This window comes from Theropithecus gelada, chromosome 12 (genome assembly GCF_003255815.1).
Source record: "Theropithecus gelada isolate Dixy chromosome 12, Tgel_1.0, whole genome shotgun sequence".
Classification (NCBI taxonomy): domain Eukaryota; kingdom Metazoa; phylum Chordata; class Mammalia; order Primates; family Cercopithecidae; genus Theropithecus; species Theropithecus gelada.
In genome coordinates, this window is record NC_037680.1 from 46,516,987 (window position 1) to 46,532,720 (window position 15,734).

At 43.6% G+C, this 15,734-nt stretch overlaps 1 non-coding gene across 1 annotated transcript; it reads right to left on the bottom strand.

The window, feature by feature from the left end:
* Positions 1-6,456: 6,456 nt before the first annotated feature.
* Positions 6,457-6,562, bottom strand: LOC112636761. The gene has a single exon (XR_003122239.1). It is a non-coding gene; the product is annotated as a U6 spliceosomal RNA (small nuclear RNA).
* Between the last annotated feature and the right edge of the window lie 9,172 nt (positions 6,563-15,734).

Sequence of the window (15,734 nt, forward strand, 5' to 3'; positions counted from 1 at the left end):
GGAGAGAAACCCAAACTGTTTTGTATGTGAAGAGCCCGGTCATATGAAGAGAGAATGCCTCAATAATAGAGACCAAGGTACCTCAGGAAAACAACCCCCTTCTATAGGCCTGCAATGTAAAAAGGGGATACAATGGGCAAATCAACGCAGGTCCAAATTTGATAAAAATGGCAACCCCATAAGTAACCAGGCAGGAAACTTCATGAGGGGGCCCGCCCCAGGCCCTACTTCAAACTGGGGCAATGCCAGCAGCTTTCCTTGGTCATATGGAAAGCCCACAGTCTTCTCTCTCAGAGCAGCCACCTCTGGAAGCGAAGGACTGGACTTACTCTGCCCCAGTGAATTAGTGCTAAAAGAAGGAGAAGATCCTAAAAGGGTTGCAACTGGGATCTGGGGCCCACTGCCTCCGGGAACAGTGGGATTAATCCTAGAGTGATCGAGCCCATCCAGTAAAGGAATCAATGTGCTCACTAGGGTAATTGATGGTGACTACCAAGGTGAGATATTAGTTATGATGGAATGTAAAGGTCTGCGTAGTCTTCCCCTGGATCAAAGACATCGCAGTTACTGCTTTTACCATGCTGGGTCCCCAACGCCCATGGAAAGGAAAGGGGAAAGGGAAGTTTTGGAAGTACAGGAGCCACAGGAGTATACCAGAATCGATTAATCACTGATCAGAGACCCATGATTACCTTAAAAATTGGAAATAAAAATTTTACTGGCTTATTGGATACAAGGTGGACATTTCCATCATTAGTGATGAAAACTGGCCAGAAACTTGGCCTTGGGTCACTCAGAAACAAAAAATTGTCGGCATCGGGGAGGCACACACAGCTAAGCAGAGCACACGCCCTCTAACCTGTTGCAATTGAGAGGGAAGAAAGGCAGTTATACAACCTCTAATCATGCCTATCCCTGTTAATCTTTGGGGATGGGATCTATCAGCCCAATGGAGGGGGGGGGGTCACTCTGCAGACCCCTTTCTAATAATGGTCACTGTTATTATCCGTCCTGTACCCCTGACATGGTTTTCTCACTATCCAATTTGGGTAGAACAGTGGCCTTTAAAGGGAGAGAAATTACAAAGAGCCTATGAATTAGTTGAGGAGCAATTAAAAACCGGCCATTAAACAGCCTTTGGAATTCGCCCATTTTTTTCATTCCCAAAAAGTCTGGTAAAGGGAGACTTTTGCATGACTTAAGTGCCATCAATGCTCATTTGCAACCTATGGGGCGCCTTCAGCAGGAGCTCTCCTCCCCCCTGGCGATTCCTTGAGATTGGCCTATAATCGTTATTGACTTAAAAGACTGTTTTCATACTATTCCCCTTGCAAAGCAGGACAGAGAAAAATTTGCGTTTGCAATATCAACTATCAGTAATGAAATCACCGATTTCATTGGAAAGTGCTTCCTCAAGGGATGCTAAACAGTCCTACCATGTGTCAGTATCACGTAAATCAGGCTTTGCTCCCCAGTAGAAAAGAATTTCCTAATTGCAAGATTATTCATTTTATGGATGATATTTTACTAGCAGCCCCAACGGAGCCAGCACTTGTAAATTTATATGCCTCTGTTGTAAAGAACACACAGTTAAGAGGTTTAATCATAGCACATGAAAAAGTATAGATGTCTTCTCCTTGGAAATATCTTGGATACATGCTAACTTCCTGGTCAGTAAGCCCTCAAAAAGTTAAATTAAATACTAGCAACTTATACACCTTAAATGATTATCAGAAATTACTAGGCGATATTAACTGGCTTCACCCCACTTTAGGCATATCTGCTGATAAGTTACAGAACCTGTTTTCTATCTTAAAAAGCAACGCCGCCCTAGACTCTCTTAGGTATTTAACTCCTGCAGCACAAAGGGAAAATTGAAGAGATAAAGCAAGCTATTTCTCAGAGGCAACCAGATGGCATAGATCCACGGTACTCAGTTCAATTGTTTGTTTTTCCCACTAAACACTCCCCTACAGGGTTAATAGGACAGATGACCCCAGGTTGCACACTTCCTAGAATGGGTTTTTTGCTCACATACCGGGACTAAAACACTCTCTCCCTATATCCAGCTCATCAGTACAGTCATCTATTCAGGCTGCAGATGATACAATCAGTCGCTAGGTTATGACCCTGATATCATCAGGATTCCTTTAAGTAAAAAGCAACTCAAAGCAGTATTGCCTTTATCTATGGAACTGCAAATAGCCCTGTCTGATTACACAGGCCAAACAGAGCATGCCCTACCTGCTGACAAACTCCTTCAGTTCTTATCTGTACTTCTGTGGTTTTGCCTACTAAAATAGTTCAATCCCCCATACCTAAGGCTTTAACACTGTTTACTGATGGTTCTGGTAAACATGGAAAAGCGGCTGTTTGGTGGATTTTGCATACTTCCCTCACTTGGTCTGGATTTACTAGCACTCAGAAAGCTGAGGCTGGAGCCTTAATATTGGCCTTGGAAACTTTTTCCGCTCAGCCCATCAATATTGTTAGCGACTCTGTTTACTCTGTTTATTTACTGCAGAATCTTGAGGCAGCCCTCATTAAGTCCACACTGGAGCCCACCCCGTATGCACTTTTTCTCCAAGTTCAGCATTTGCTAGATCAATGTAGACATCCTATTTTTATCACACATATTCGAACCCACAGCTCACTGCCTGGCCCTTTGCAACCTGGGGCATGAACAAGCAGACCTACCAGTTATGACATCACTGCTTGACCAAGCCACCCAATCGCATCAATTTTTCCACCAAAACTGGAGAAACTTATCTAAACAATTTCAACTCACCCAGAGACTAAACAAATTATCCTGCAATGCCCAGATTGCCAGCTCAGTCACATCACCTCCTTCCACAGGTGTTAACCCTAGAGGACTAGAACCTAATCAGCTATGGCAAACAGATGTTACACACATCCCTGAATTTGGAAAACTTAGATATGTACCTGTATTCGTTGATACCAATTCTCACTTAATTAGCGCTTATGCCTTTCCTGGGGAGTCCACCCAATATGTCATTAAACATCTTTTAACTTTTGCATTTATGGGGCAGCCCACAAAACTTAAAACTGATAATGGTCCGGCTTATGCCAGCTCACAATTTCAACAATTTTTGTCACACGTAGAACATCCAACATTCCACAGGCATCCCATGTAACCCCAAATACAGGCCATAGTAGAACATAACCACTCCACCCTTAAAAATATGTTCAGAAAACACAAAAGGAGGAATATGAGTAAGGGCCCTGCAACACTATTGGCACAAGCCTTATTTACCCTTAATTAAAAAAATTTTTTTTCATTTATTATTATTTATTTTTATTTTTATTTTTTTTCTTGAGACAGAGTCTTGCTGTGTCACCCAGGCTGGAGTGCAGTGGCCGGATCTCAGCTCACTGCAAGCTCCGCCTCCCGGGTTCACGCCATTCTCCTGCCTCAGCCTCCCGAGTAGCTGGGACTACAGGTGCCCGCCACAACGCCCGGCTAATGTTTTGTATTTTTAGTAGAGATGGGGTTTCACCGTGTTAGCCAGGATGGTCTCGATCTCCTGACCTCGTGATCCGCCCGTCTCGGCCTCCCAAAGTGCTGGGATTATAGGCTTGAGCCACCGCGCCCGGCCAATTTTTTAAATTTAAATGATAAATTTCAATCAGCTGTGGAAAAGCACTTTCCTGAAACCTCTCCAGACATAAAACCTGCAGTTTGATGGAAGGATGTAGACAGTAATGTATGGTGTGGTCCAAGTGAATCGTTAATGTGGGGAAGAGGATATGCTTGTGTTCACCCCGACCCCCTCAGGTCCTCTTTGGATTCCAGCACGATGCATCAAACCATACCGTGGCATGGCTAGGACCCGACCTGGTACCAGAAATGAAGAAAATGACCCTACAGGACCCACAGCCCTGGACAATGTGGCTTCCTTGGATGACACAAGCTCAGATGTTACCTGGAGGATGCTGAAGAAGACAACTCAGGAGGCTGAACAAATCCTGCTCTGGACACAGACATCATTCACTCCAGATAATTTGTTTCTTGCTATGCTGTCTGTAGTACACTGCCACTCATGTAGGGTACATTATGCTCTCGCTTTGTCTGCAACCTGTACCTGCTATACTCTATTGGGTTCATATCTTAGATCTGCTTTTCTTAGCCCTGTCACCTGGGCAGACACCCCTTTCCCCCCTCAATAACATTACTGCTTGGCTGGGAGGGACAGATTTACCCCCAGTGGGGTCTCTCATTAATGGCACACATTGGACTAAGGTGCCTGGTAACACTACATATCACTCCACTATCCTCCCACTGTGTGTAGTTATAAAAGTTCTAACTCTTACTGTGTACCTGCCCCAAACACAATTATGGCTACATCATGGCAAAGGAAATGCCTTAACATTCTCAGCTGCGGGTAGCCTCAAACTGGGCAACGCAATCAATGCTGCTTTCCCAAGCATTCCTTCCTGTGCTAAAGAACAAAGCTGGGAAAGTAACGGATTCCACTTTAGCTGGGAGGTCTGTCACGGGGGAGTTAGGCAATTATAACATCTTAGACTGGAGCCCCCACAGCCATTTGCAGGGCGATCATACTGATGTCCACACTTATGGTAGCATCAATGACAGTTTCGAAGCCACGTCCCATTCCCCTATAATTTGGACTGATAGGATGTGATATTCCAGACCCCAAGTAGAGTCCATGCCACCTCAAGACTCTTTATGGCGCCTGGGACATCTTAGCACCCCCCTTAACACCTGGCACGGGACATACCATAATTCCGTCACAATTATACTATGACCTTTTTTCATAATCACACTGATCAGTGCCTGATTTGCACTACCCATCCATATGTTTTCCCTTATGGGAACCAATATTTCTATTACACCCCAAAACTCCACATGTGTGACCCGAGTGCAGGGACAGGCTTGGTTTGCCTCTTGTATCTCTAATTATAATATATCTAATTTAAATATTACCAGTGTCATAGTATTGAGGAGACAATCTGAGGCTTTTCTACCAGCCAATTCAATACATGATTGGCAAGGTTCCTCTGCCCTTGCCACCTTAAAATGTGCCTTGTCCCAGTTCAGACACAAAAGATTCATACACTTATAGCCTTTATAGTCTCAGCCATAGTCATCCTAGCAACTGCTAGTGTGGCTGTAGCATCTATTACTCAATCAGTACAAATAGCTACTTTTGTAGATAATTTGGCCAGAAATGTGTCTAATGAACTTCTCTTACAGCAGGATATAGATCAAAAGATTCTTGTATGTCTGCAAGCCCTCAAGGCTGCCTTGGAAGATGTGGGGGAGTGACAAGATGCACTGGCATTCTGACAGCAATTAAACTGTGACTGGGACATAAGCATGCCTGTGTCACTTCTCTTCCTTGGAATCAATCAATACATAGTTGGGATGAGGTGAAACAACACCTCTGGGGAACCTTTCATGACAATTTAACAGCAGACATAAAGCAACTTAAAACTAAAATTCTAGACTCCCTAAATGCCATAGATCTACACACCCAACAAACAGCCATATGGAAGGGTGTGCGAGATCATCTCTCCTAGATAGACCCCCATTCCTGGGGGTCACTCCTTCACTGCAAAAGAATGTTGCTAATTATACTCATGTTTGCTTATATTATTCACTAATTCTAGGATGCAAAGCTAGAATATGACCAATGACCGCCACGCCTGATGAACCTGTTGCTGTACAAATCTGTACTCTTCAATCAACAAAACCTGATGCAAAAAAACAGAAAAAGAGGAGATGTAGGAGATCGGTCAGGGTGGTGGGAAAAATTGTAGAAAGACTCAAACCTTCTTGGAAGGCCAGGAGGTTTTACAAAAGCTTTGGAAAAGGATTTGGCTGAAGGCAGCCAGATTCTCTAATCCGGTGCCTGAAAGCTTAGGTTAGATAACAAGGGGAGGTAAAGAAACGGATCTAGATAAGTTAGCTTACTCAGGCCTCGGAACTTGGCCTTTAGTCATCTGCACACAGGACTGCTCTCTCTGGGTGGGGAGGTTGGGGGGTGGTGGCCCCCAGGTGTGTTGACTCAGGCCTTTCTCATTGAATCTGTACTGAATAAATGGCCTGCAGCGCCAGTGGGTCAGGGCCACAGCTGCTGACTCTATAGCACCCTTCTCAGAGTCTATAAACAGCCCGGTCTCCTAGCCTGCTCTTTCACTGGATACCTCTGAGTGCATTCTTTCATCCATTGTTCAGCCAGGGCCTGCAGGTCAGATCTGGCACTTGGCAAAGCACTTTATCTAGTCTATCACTATATGTCATTTTCATTAATTAACTTACCAATGTCCTTTATGGCATTTCCCCATCTCCAGTATAGGATTCAGTCTAGGGTCAGGTATGGCATTTTGTTGTCATTTCTCCTTAGCCTCCTTTGATCTGGCTTTCATGATGTTGATTCCCTCATCTGACCCCCTCCACCATCACCCACCACCAATAACCTTTTTTGTCCTTCACAAATTTGTGTCATCTTTGTGCAGGGCAATGCTAATCTTCTCTGTGTTATTTCAATTTTCACATATATTCTGTCAAAGCAAGCACCATGCACCATTTTTGTTTGAATAGCATGTTCCCCGTTGTGTGTTTGTCTCATGTTTCCTCGTGGTTGGATTGAGGTTATGTAATTTCAACCTGAATACTGTCCTATCCAGGGTGTCACATCAAGAGCCACACAATGTCATCGGTACTGCAGAAATGAGGTTAATTTTGATCACCTGGTCAAAAAGTATTGCACGGTTTCTCCCTGGTCTCATACCATTTTGGTTTTTTTTCTCCCTCACAACTAATAAGAAACTAATAATATGTGGGGATCACTTTAAGATTATGCAGATACCCTAACCGTGACGATTGTGAGCATACCTTTCCCATGCCGAGCACTGTGCATTCCAGATGTGGCCTCTTGCTATCCTAGGAGGGCTCCTTCACTTCTCACGACCACAAACCCATCTTCTCTTGGCTTGAAGCTCTCTCTTGGACGCACTGTATCAGAAGCAGGATCAGATCTGAGGTTGCCAATGCTGTGATTAGGAAGCTGCAGATGGAACTGGAGCAGAGAAAAAGAGAAAAGAAGACATGTTAATGAGGGGTCCCATCAGGAGGAGGAAACGGTCTTCAGAGTCCTGGCTCAGCTGTGGGAAAGGGAGAAAGACTCGAAGGGCTGGGAGGTTGGGGACTTAGAGTCACTGAGTCATACCAGTGAGGCTTGGTCTGGTTCTGTGAAACTGAGCCCCTGGCTTCCCACACTCTGTGGGGCCAGCAGCCTGGGCACTTTTCTCTGCAGGGTTGCCAGTGGGCAGTGGCAACCTGGAATATCTGAGGAATGATACCCTTTAGAGCAAAGCCAGCAACTGCAGAGGCTTTTAAAAAGACCAAAAAATCCAACAGCCTCATGACAAAGAAAAACAGGCCCCAACTTTAATTGCTTCAGAGCCCCAGAAGAGCCATTGGAACTGCTGTCCAGACCCCAAACTGTGCACAGCCATTCCAGGACAAAGCAGATGCCAAGGGGCCTGACAGAACTGAGCTATGCTGGAAGCACACAACCATGCAACCATTCACTGAGAAATTCCAGCCAGGACCCAGGCAGCCAGGTTTTCATCCAGCTCTTCTGCAAAAGATAGCAAAGAATCCAATAAAGGAGTCTTCATTATTAAATTCTATTGTATGAACCCCAAATAGGCTTAAAAGATGTCTCTTTGATAGGCAGATCCCTGAAGAAGAGCTACCAAGGAGCATTATGAGAGGTTTCTGCCAAGTTGGGAAGGTACCCTGGAAGGCAACAATGCAGAGACATTTTCCTGTCCATCTATTCATCCACCCATCCATCCGTCCGTCTGTCCGTCCAGCCATCCATCTATCCATTCGTTCTTTCATTCATTCAACCAGTGAATATTTCTTTAGTAGCTACTATGTGCCTAGAGACCCAGGACACTGAGTTGGAGATGAAGAGGGAAGACAATGCCCCAGTAATAAAAGAGAAAATTGTTTTGTCCTTTTGGGTGAATAGGGAAAATCTTTACTTTTCTTGTCATTAAGAAAATGTATAGCCCTTAAGATCTTTGTAAATACAGAATATAGACTCTTCTGAAAGAAAACACCTTTCTTTCCTTTCACTCTAGGAAAAGAAAAATAAAGAAACATGAGCTGACATTCATTAGAATCCACTAAAAGGCAGAATTTCACTTTGACATTGAACTTTAGAACCAGGACACAGACCCCAGAGTGATTCAACACTTTTCTATGCTCTCTGTCTTGAGCTTGTAAAAATAGGTCAGGTAAGTGTGAGATGCCCAGAGGCTGTAAAAGGCTGGAAAGAAGCTCACAGGCCCGCCTATCTGGGGACAGAGGGTTAGGATGTGAGTGGGTGTTCCAGGACAAGGACACCTGTCTCCCCAGAGGGCCCCCCACAGCCTGAGGAGGGCCATTCGCCTGAGCAATGTCCCAGTGCAAGGAATGGTTGGGTGCCTCTGCAGTCTTATGCCAGGAGACTTTGGGGGAACAGAAGCAGCAGGGCTTTTCCTGAGCCAATGTGCAGACTCCTGGGAACAGTTGAGATTTCTGCTGTATAAGGAATTAAATGGTTGGGATCTCACTCACCCATTGAAAATGCACCCCAGGATGATACTGAAATGTTGGGCTAGGGTTTCTCCTGGTACAGAAAAATCCAGTGACTGGATGGTGTGCTGCAGGGAGAGGCAGCAGAGGAAGAAGCCCTGCCTGGAAGCCATTTCTGCAGGATGGAAGTGTGGCGTCTAATAGCCCGAGGTCTCCTTGTGGGCAGGGAACCCACTCAGCCAAACTTATGGAACAGAGTTCCCTCAGGGATGGGGAAGACCTCATTCTTTTAGTAATTCTCTATAAGGAATAAGGAAATTGTGAGGGTGCCGCCTTCTGCCCCTCCCCTCCTCCTCCTCCCCTGGCTCTTTTGCCTCCTGCCACAATCATTGGCAAGTCTTTCCCTGAGATATTTCACGAGTTGCCAATCCAAGTGACTGCTTCCATTTCTAACCCAGCTGCCACCCATGACGTTTTAGAGCAAGTAAAGCACACCTGAAGCCTAGTCCCCTTGTGAGGTTCCTACCGCCCAACAGTGTAGGGCATGGCCAAGAATGACAAAACAAGCCAGCAAATCACCAAAGAGGCCAAAATCGATGTCACAAAATGTTTCACTTGTTTTATTTATTTATAACCAACCTATTTTCAGAAAAAGCCTCAGAGTAACTTCAATTTATTCACATGTAAAATCTCCATTTGGAATCCATTTGCACTAACTTTACACATAATTCTAATAAGTTTTCTAAGCTCTTAAATATAAAAAGCAGCAAAAAATTAAATGTGGGAGAAGCTACTACAGACAGAGAAACTGATAACAGCAGGAAATGACAAGTTCCAACAAGAGGGGAGACAGAAAAACTACTGTAATAGTCTCCAGAGCCCAAAACCAACTGCCTGGGCCCATTTAGTGTGGGGTTAAATAACCCTTAGACTCTTACTCCTAATCTAGACTGGGTCACTTACTGATATTTTCATTGATGACCCCGAGTCTTTAAGAAGAGGTAAAATTATATTCACTTTAAGGAAGTTGAAATGTATTTGTTTAGAAAGATTTTTGTCTCAAATCACTAAAACTTTTAAGTTTTGTGTATACATGATAGAATTTTCAAGTATTTGGAGACTTAGTCATCTAGAATGACTCACAGCACAAGGTTCAAATGAGCCTGGGTAGCAGGGTTTCAGCGTGAACACAGGTGCGTTTGGGGTTTTAATCAGTTGACTCTTGGTACAAATTATACTTCCCATCTCGAAAGGTATAATTTGGAGCTCCACATAGACCTGCCTTGCTTTTAATGCAAATAGCATCAATATGTTTCACACAGCAATGAATCAGAACCACAAGAACCAAACGTTTCACCTGGAATCTATGTGGGTTTATAAACAAGTGACCAAATGGATTTGGTGCCTCCCCAAATTAAAAAGAGAATTTGGAAATATAACTCAAGGTGTTTGATCTAAATTCCAAGGCTGTCAAAATTATTATTTTTGGTTTGGTTGGTTACATCCTAAACCCTGGAATTGGCTGGCTGTAGGGCACAGCAGCCACTAGTTTTTGGCTGCTAAGAATCTAGTCTCCCTTGTTACTTGGAAGAAATCCTCGTGGAAAGATGGGCTGTACTTCTCCCTGAAGAAGCCAGAGGGGCCCAAGCATCTTTCCTAGCCCGGAAAGAATGTGGCCACGTGACCCAGGATTGGCCTTGGCCTTTGAATCCACAGGAAGTAGCAGTTGTTCATGACATCTATACTATGTTAATAAGATAGACTGGGAGTGTCAGGGTAGGGGGAAATGACTGCCCTTGGTAAAAAGAAAGGATCTTGCAGGATAGACTTTGATGTGTGCATGTGGCATGTGTATAGTATGTGGTGTGTGTGAGTATGTGTGCATGCATGCACGTGCCTGTGTTTGCTTGACAGAAGGACTTCTAGTGTCATACCTTGGGGTATGGGTGATGATGAGACAAAGAAAATAGAGACAGTAGGACCAGAAGAGACTCTGTATCTGCTCTAATATTGATATACTATGGTAAGACAAGGGCTGGGTCCAGTGACACAAAAGGCAAACATATTTAACAATAACAATTAAGATATCTTATATTTTTAACACTTCATATGTGCCAAGTCCTGTGCTGAAGAATGAGCGTGAATTATCTCAATTAATACTCATTAACATATGTGATGTAGCCTGTTTTTACCCCCATTTCACAGCATCAGTCGTGACTGTTCTATTGCCTAATTCAGGGGTCATTTCTAAGTCCTCATTTTGATGTTTAACCTCTCCTTTGGATGTTTGCCTACTTTGTTTTCCAGGACACCATGTTCTTCTAATTCCTGCTTTCTGGCCGTTGTTCTATTTCCTTTGTGGTCTACACTCTGCTCTTATCATGTATGTGGGGTTCCATCCTAAGCCTTCACACTCTCTGTAAATGATCCCATAATTTATAGTACCACCTATACATTAATGATGCTCAAGAGTAGAAATGTCAGTTACTATTCTTGAATGGTTTCTATGTTCCAGGATTTTTTCTAAGTAGTTTAGATGTAATAATTCACTTGATGTTCAACACCATGAGGTAATTCCTATTATTCTGATTTAATAGGATGAAGAAACTGAGGTACTGAGGCTGCTCATGGTCACAAGCTACTAAGTGGTGGAGACAGAATTCTAACCAGGGGGTTCGGCTCAAGAGCCTGGGTAAAGGACCCGAGGTGGAGGGTCCTCTTTAAGAAAGAGAACACAAAATTGCAAATGAAAATTAAGTAGAAAAGTGAGTATTAAGAATGAGAAAAGAAATCATAACAAATTATAAATTCGAAATCGGTAATAGAGGTTTCCACTTTTGGTTAAGATGGAATAACAGAGACCACATCTTACCTGAAACAGTCAAAAACAACATCCAAAAAAGTGGAAAGAATATATAATCCAGTGATTTTTCAAGACAGTGGTTATCAAGTAACAAAAGACAGTGATCACAAAGAAATAAGAAATAAATAAAATAAATCTTACAATTACCCTTACTTTATTGAGCATTTCCAGGCTGTAATGCAAAGAAGAAAATTCCAAATGGAACCTGGTGGACTCCCTGAATTGAACGGGCTGAACTGAGAGTCTGTGAAGTCCAAAGCAGCGAGAGTTCATAGATGGACTACTGGGGAGGAAAGAGCTCCACAGAGAAGGAATTCCAGAGATCTGCAGAGGGCTGCCCTTGTGTATTGGCAGAGTACTAATCAGTGCATGTGTATGAGAAAACTACACAAGGCCAAAGAAAGAATCACCCAAAAGGATATCTAGTGTTTGTACAGGGCCAAGAATAGTATTTCTTTCTACCAGCCAGATGGAAACCCTCAGAATTCTCAAAGCATTAGGTAGAATACTCAGAAATGTATAATCTCAGTGGTGGGAAGTAATTATTAGCTCTAGAAAAAACCATGGTCTTCCCTCACGTTAAAAAAAAAAAAAAAAAAGTCTTGGACGATGGCCAAATAGGAACAGCTCTGGGCTGCAGCTCCCAGCGAGATTGGTGCAGAAGGTGGGTGATTTCTGCATTTCCAATTGAGGTACCTGATTCATCTCACTGGGACTGGTTGGACGGTGGGTACAGTTCATGGAGGGTGAGCCAAAGCAGGGTGGGGCATCACCTCACCCAGGAAATGCAAGGGGTCAGGGAATTCTCTCCTCTATCCAACGGAAGCTGTGAGAGACTGTGCCTGAGGACCGGTGCACTCCGGCCTAGATACTGTGCTTTTCCCAGTCTTCACAACCCGCAGATCAGGAGATTCCCTCCAGTGCCTATGCCACCAGGGCCCTGGATTTCAAGCACAACACTGGGCGGCCATATGCGCAGACACCGAGCTAGCTGCAGGAGATTTTTTTTGTTTTCCCATACCCAGTGGTGCTTGGAATGCCAGCGAGACAGAACCATTCACATGCCTGGAAAGGGGGCTGGAGCCAGGGAGCCATGTGGTCTGGCTCCGCGAGTCCCACCCCCATGGAGCCCAGCAAGCTAAGATCCACTGGCTTGAAATTCTCACTGCCAACACAGCAGTTTGAGGTCAACCTGGGATGCTTGAGCTTGGTGCGGGGAAGGGCATCCACCATTGCTGAGGCCTGAGTAGGCAGTTTTACCCTCACAGTGTAAACAAAGCCACCAGGAAGTTCAAACTGGATGGAGCCCACCGCAGCTCAGCAAGGCCACTGAGGCCAGACTGCCTCTCTAGATTCCTCCTCTCTGGGCAGGGTATCTCTGAAAAAAAGGCAGCAGCCCCAGTCAGGAACTTATAACTCCCATCTCCCTAGGACAGAGCACCTGGGGAAAGGGGCAGCTGTGGGTGCAGCTTCAACAGACTTAAACGTTCCTACCTGATGGCTCTGAAGCGAGCAATGGATCTCCTAGCATAGTGTTCGAGCTCTGATAAGGGTCAGACTGTCTCCTCAGGTGGGTCCCTGACTCCCGTGTATCCTGACCGGGAGACACCTCTCAGGAGGGGCTGACAGATACCTCAAACAGGAGAACTCTGGCTGGCATCTGGTGGCTGCCCCTCTGGGACAAAGCTTCCAGAGGAAGGAACAGGCAGCAATCTTTACTGTTCTTCAGCCTGTGCTGGTGATATCCAGGTAAACAGGGTCTGGAGTAGACCTCCAACAAACAAACTCCAGCAGACCTGCAGCAGAGGGGCCCAACTGTTAGAAGGAAAACTAACAAACTGAAAGGACTAGCATCAACAACAACAAAAAGGACTTCCACTCAGAGACCCCATCCGAAGGTCACTAGCATCAAAGACCAAAGGTAGATAAATCCACGAAGATGGGGAGAAACCAGCAGAAAAAGGCTGAAAATTCCAAAAATCAGAATGCCTCTTCTCCTCCAAAGGATCACAACTCCTTGCCAGCAAGGGAACAAAACTGGACAGAGAATGAGTTTTACGAATTGACAGAAGGCAGTTTCAGAAGGTGGGTAATAACAAACTCCTCTGAGCTAAAGGAACACATTCTAACCCAATGCAAGGAAGCCAAGAGCCTTGAAAAAAGGTTAGATGAATTGCTAACTAGAATAACCAGTTTAGAGAAGAACATAAATGACCTGATGGAGCTTGAAAAACACAGCACAAGAACTTCGTGAAGCATGCACAAGCATCAATAGCTGAATCGATCAAGCGGAAGAAAGTATATCAGAGATTGAAGATCAACTTAACAATAAAGTGAGAAGACAAGATTAGAGAAAAAAGAATGAAAAGGAACAATGCCTCCAAAAAATATGAGACTGCGAAAAGACCAAATCTACATCTGATTGGTGTACCTGAAAGTGACGGGGAGCATGGAACCAAGTTGGAAAACACTCTTCAGGATATTATCCAGGAGAACTTCCCCAACCTAGCAAGACAGGCCAACACTCAAATTCAGGAAATACAGGGACCACCACAAAGATACTCCTCAAGAAGAGCAACCCTCAGACACATAATCATCAGATTCACCAAAGTTGAAATGAAGGAGAAAATATTAAGGGCAGCCAGAGAGAAAGGTCAGGTTACCCACAAACACAGGCCCATCAGACTAACAGCAGATCTCTCTGCAGAAACTCTACAAGCCAGAAGAGAGTGGGGGTCAATATTCAACATTCTTAGAGAATTTTCAACCCAGAATTTCATATCCAGCCAAACTAAGCTTCATAAGTGAAGGAGAAATAAAATCCTTTACAGACAAGCAAATGCTGAGAGATTTTGTCACCACCAGGCCTGCCTTACAAAAGCTTCTGAAGGAAGCACTAAACATGGAAAGGAACAGCTGGTACCAGCCACTGCAAAAACATGCCAAACTGTAAAGACCATCAACACTATGAAGAAACTGCATCAACTAATGGGCAAAATAACCAGCTAGCATCATAATGTCAGGATCAACTTCACACATAACATAACAATATTAACCTTAAATGTAAATGGGCTAAATGCCCCAATTAAAACACAGACTGGCAAATCAGATAAAGAGTTAAGACCCATCAGTGTGCTGTATTCAGGAGACCCATCTCATGTGCAAAGATACACATAGGCTCAAAATAAAGGGATGGAGGAATATTTACCAAACAAATGGAAAGCAAAAACAAACAAACAAACAAACAAAACAGGGGTTGCAATCCTAGTCTCTGATAAAACAGACTTTAAACCAACAAAGATCAAAAGAGACAAAGGCCATTACACAATGGTAAAGGGATTAATGCAACAAGAAGAGCTAACTGTCCTAAATATATATGCACCCAATACAGGAGCACCCAGATTCATAAAGCAAGTTCTTAGAGACCTACAAAGAAACTTAGACTCCCACACAATAATAATGGGAGACTGTAACACCCCACTGTCAATATTAGATCAATGAGACAGAAAATTAACAAGAATGTTCAGGACTTGAACTCAGCTCTGGACCAAGCAGACCTAATAGACGTCTACAGAACTCTCCACCCCAAATCAACAGAATATACATTCTTCCCAGCACCTCATCACACTTATTCTAAAATTGACCACATAATTGGAAGTAAACCACTCCTCAGCAAATACAAGAATGGAAATCATAACAAACAGTCTCTCGGACCACAGTGCAATCAAATTAGAACTCACGATTAAGAAACTCACTCAAAACCACACAACTACATGGAAACTGAACAACCTGCTCCTGAGTGACTACTGGGTAAATAACGAAATAAAGGCAGAAATAAAGATGTTCTTTGAAGCCAACGAGAACAAAGACACAATGTACCAGAATCCCACATTTAAAGCAGTGGTTAGAGGGAAATTTATACCATTAAATACCCACAAGAGAAAGCAGGAAAGATCTAAAATTGATACCTGAACATCAAAATTAAAAGAACTAGAGAAGCAAGAGCAAAGAAATTCAAAAGCTAGTAGAGGACAAGAAATAACTAAGATCAGTGCAGAACTAAAGGAGATAAGACACGAAATCCTTTAAAAAAAAAAAATCAATGAATCCAGGAACTGGTTTTTTGAAAAGATGAACAAAATAGATAGACCGCTAGCCAGACTAATAAAGAAAAGAGAGAAGAATCAAATAGATGCAATAAAAAATGATAAAGGTGATATCACCACTGATCCCACAGTAATACAAACTACCATCAGAGAATACTATAAATACCTCTATGCAAATAAACTAGAAAAT